The sequence below is a fragment of the Cicer arietinum genome, chromosome 4, assembly GCF_000331145.2.
Source record: "Cicer arietinum cultivar CDC Frontier isolate Library 1 chromosome 4, Cicar.CDCFrontier_v2.0, whole genome shotgun sequence".
In the NCBI taxonomy this organism is placed as follows: Eukaryota; Viridiplantae; Streptophyta; class Magnoliopsida; order Fabales; family Fabaceae; genus Cicer; species Cicer arietinum.
In genome coordinates, this window is record NC_021163.2 from 24,867,358 (window position 1) to 24,871,602 (window position 4,245).

General features: G+C 31.8%; 1 long non-coding RNA gene across 1 annotated transcript; it reads left to right on the plus strand.

Annotated features, from left to right (window-relative positions):
* Window positions 1–3,262: 3,262 nt before the first annotated feature.
* On the plus strand, window positions 3,263–3,863 carry LOC113784565 (uncharacterized). The gene is made up of 2 exons (XR_003470634.2): window positions 3,263–3,449; window positions 3,724–3,863. It is a non-coding gene; the product is annotated as an uncharacterized lncRNA (long non-coding RNA).
* Window positions 3,864–4,245: the final 382 nt, after the last annotated feature.

The window sequence follows — 4,245 nt, forward strand, 5'->3', positions numbered from 1 at the left end:
TTCCTCTACTAAACACCTTGAATCTATATTTTTCTAAAGGTCTTTTCAACATAGTTTGATCTTAATATAATCTGCTCTTTATGTCTACATATTAAGAATCACAAAATCAATTTAAAAGATATTTTTGACAAGGTTTAATGGTAAATCAATCTCAAAATATTTGATATGAAACTTCATGATACATGTTAATTTCTTGCAATTAAGACAACGATCAGAAACCCTAAAAATCTCTATAAAAGAACGTGAAACTCTCAATGATAAAATAAGCAACAACGTACCTCAAAAAGCAATTTACAATCGTCTCAACACTTGTGCTCTTTACCTTTTATCTTGGATAAGTGTTGAGAAAAAAATTTCATGAATACAAAATTGCAGACACCCTCTTGTGAGAGTTATTCAGAAAACCCTTAAACCTTCTTTAGTAACCTACCCTAGTAGTGGTTGCATCCATCAACAACTTAACTGTATTATGCTAGAAGGTTGAGAATACTTGAATCTAGTCAATTTGACTAGTAGGTTTTCAGTGGAAGTTTAATTCAGTTGGTGAATTAGTGAATTAAATCCTTCAAGTTAAAGGAATTAGACGTAGCTACCGAGTTGGTGGTGAACCAAGATAAATTGGTTTTGTCGTTATGTTTTTATGTTTACTTGCTTTATTTTCATCTCTTTACTTTAGCCTTATTAATGATATTTTCATCTACTCTAGAAATCCATAAGAGCGTAAAAAATATCTTAGGATAATGTTGCAGATCCTTATAGATAAAAAGTTGTTTTCTAAGTCAAGTAAATATAAGTTTGTTTTGGAAGAGGTGAAATTTTTGGGCCATGAAAATTTACAATGAGGTGTATCAGTTGATCCTTCAAAAATTGAAGCCATTCTTAATTCGGAACAACCAAAGAATATCATAGAAGTTAAGAGTTTCCTAGGAATGGACAGATATTACCGTAGGTTTATCTTGAAGTTATCTCTTATAACATCACCTTTAACTCACGTAACCCATAAGGATCACCCTTTTGTTTAGGATAAAGATTGTGAAAATAGTTTTCAAGAGTAAAATACTCATTTGACTGATGCACTTATCATAGTGATACCAAATTAGACCTTAGGTTTTGAAGTTTATTATGATTTATCCTTGAGAAGTTTAAGTAATATGTTGATGCAAAATTATCAAGTAGTTCCTTATGCGTCACGACAACCAAGGCAACATTATGAAAATTACCCTACCCATGATCTTGAGTTAACGACCATAGTTTTTGCTTTGAAGATGTGGAGACATTATCTTTTTGGAGTTAAATTTAAGGTTTTTAGTGATCAGAAAATTTTGAGATATCTTTTTGATCAAAAAAATGTTGAACATAAGACAAATAAGGTAGATGGAATTAATAAAGGATTATGACTTTGAGTTGAGGTATCATCCAAGTAAGGCCAATGTAGTGGTTGATGTCTTGAGTAGAAAGACTTTCCATATAGCGCATTAGATGGTTAATGAGATGAATTTGTTATAGGATTTTAGAAACCTTAACTGGAACATGATTCTAGGAGTTGATGGAGTTCTCTTGTGCTCTTTGGAAATTTCTTGTGACCTTTATACCCAAATTAAGCAAGCACAGGACCTTGATGGGGAATTACGATCAAAGAAGCACCAAATTGATTTTTCGGTTGCCTCATATGAGACTATTGTCTAGAAAGAGAGAATTTGTTTTCCAAATGATCATTGCTAAGAAGTTGATATTAGAGGAAGTCCATAAGAGTGAATTGTCGATACATTATGGTTCTACCAAGACGTATCATGATTTTAAGAAGGATATTTGTTGGTTTAGAATGAAGGATGAGATAGCCATGTATGTATCCCAATGTTTAGTATGCCAACGAGTTACAATTGACATAAAAAACCAACAAGTATGCAACAACCTTTAGAAATCCCCGGGTGGAAGTGGAATAATATACCCATGGACTTTATTGTAGAATTGCAACATACTCAAGGGGGATATGATTCTATTTGGAAAATAGTTGACAAGTTGACCAAGTCATGACATATTTTACTTGTGAAACTGCATTTAACATTGTTAAGTTAGCCAAGGTTTTCATAAGAGATATTGTGAGATAGCATAAAGTACCACCTAACATTGTGTTAGATAGAGATCCTTAGTTTACCTCCCAATTTAGAAAGGATTTCATAGAGCCTTTGGAACCCAATCAAATCTTAGTACAACTTATCATCCTTAGATTGATAGTTAGTCTGAAAAAACCATTCACACCTTAGAGGATATGTTGAGGACTTGTATCCTAGAGGATAGAGGTAGTTAGGATGTCAAGTTCCCTTTAGTGGAATTTGCTTACAATAACAATTACCACTCTAGTATATGCATGACCCCTTAAGAGACATTGTATGGTCATAAATGCATAACCCCTTTATTTGGTCACAGGTAGGACAAAAAAAAATTCTAAGACCAGAAATCATACAAGAAACCGCGTAAAAGATTGGGATGATAAGGGATTAGTTGAAAGTAGCTCAAAGTCGACAAAAGAGTTTCGTTGACAATAGAGAAGACCCTTAGAATTTGAAGAAGGTGATCACGTTTTCCTTATAGTTACCCCTAATTCATAGTATAGGTCTGGTAGCTTATCAACTAGCTTTATCACCCTCCTTGTCAAGTTTACACAATGTTTTTCATGTGTCTCAACTTAAAAAATACATTATTGGCATATCTCAAACTTTGAATCATGAGTCAATCTAGTTGAAACCAAACCTTACATTTCAACTTGTACCGATTCAAATCGTTGACCGAAGTCTCAACATTGAGAAATAATACAATTTCTTTGGTTAATATTATTTGGGAAGGAATAATGTCATTTGAAGAGACTACTTCGGAACTTGAGTCTGATGTTATGGACAAGTATCCTCATCTTTTCTCTTTGGTATTTTTATTTAATTTTGAGGACAAAATTTTTTTTAAGGAAGAGAGAATGTAATATCCCTCAATCTACCTTCTAATTTATTTTTTAAAGTATGTATAAAATTTCTTGTATGTTGAGTGTGTATATAATATTTTACAAATTATAATTTAGATTGGTAAATGCTTTGAGAGTAAATTATTAGGTAATAAGGAGAAATTAGTTGTAAAAACCGTAAGGAAAAAAAAACTTAGGCACAACATTACCATTCATTTAAGTTGACCAAAGAAAGTCAATTTTTTCACTCTCCCTCTTGATACACGGTTACAGTATACATAATCTACACCTACTTTTATTTTTATTCTTTTAAAACTTATCACTATAATAGAAACAAATATAAGAGAGAGAGAGAGAGAGAGAGGATGTGAGGGTTTTGCTTGTGACCAAAAGGAAGTAGAAGAAGAAGTAGATGACTAAAACTAGGAGAAGAGTGAGACTAAGAGGGATAGAGGCTTTTCACCATCTCATTCTTTTCTACTTCTAACTTCAAGAGGTGGGTTGCTTCCTCTCCCCTATTCTTCATTTTCTTTTGTTATACATGATAGTGTGGTGGAGAGTTAATTTCTTGAGTGATGGATGAAGTTAGTGGTATGTTTGTGCTTATGGATTTTATGTTAGTGTTGTGTGTTTATGATGTTGTTAAAATTAAAGTTTTGATGGTTTTATTATTAAGAGATTTAAAAAAATATTTGTTTGATATTTGTTTGTCTTATTGTCAATGACATCTTGATTTTCTTTTTCTTTTTCTGTTTTCTCATGTTTTGAAGGTGTGATTATTTGTTTGGTCATTGGTGAACTCTTGATGCTGTTGTAGTTAATGATTTATACCTTGAACGTAAGGTTCATTTTTGTATTGTTGTTGTTGAAAATAAACTGAGTTTTAAGGAAAATAGGGTTTTTCTTACTAGCTTTGGAGGTTGGTTCTCAAGTTATGTAAATGATGTTGTTTTGAAACTTTTGAAGCTATAAAGATTTTTGAGTTGAAGAACCTAATAGTATGAATTTGGATGTTAACATAAGTGGTTTTTGGATTAAAATTGAGTGAAAATTGATGATGTATAGAGTTTTGAGAACTAAATGATTATTAATTTATTGAGAACTAAACTTATTTTCCTCCAACTTAAGCATAAATTTCGAAGTAAATGACTAAGTATTTTATTTTTAAAATGTGTTACAAGTTGGACATAAGTTGTTTTACCAAGCTGGCCAGGAGCCTTCCATACCATGAGATATAGTCTTAATTGAATCATCAAACTGAGATAACAAAACACCATCCATTGGCTTACAAA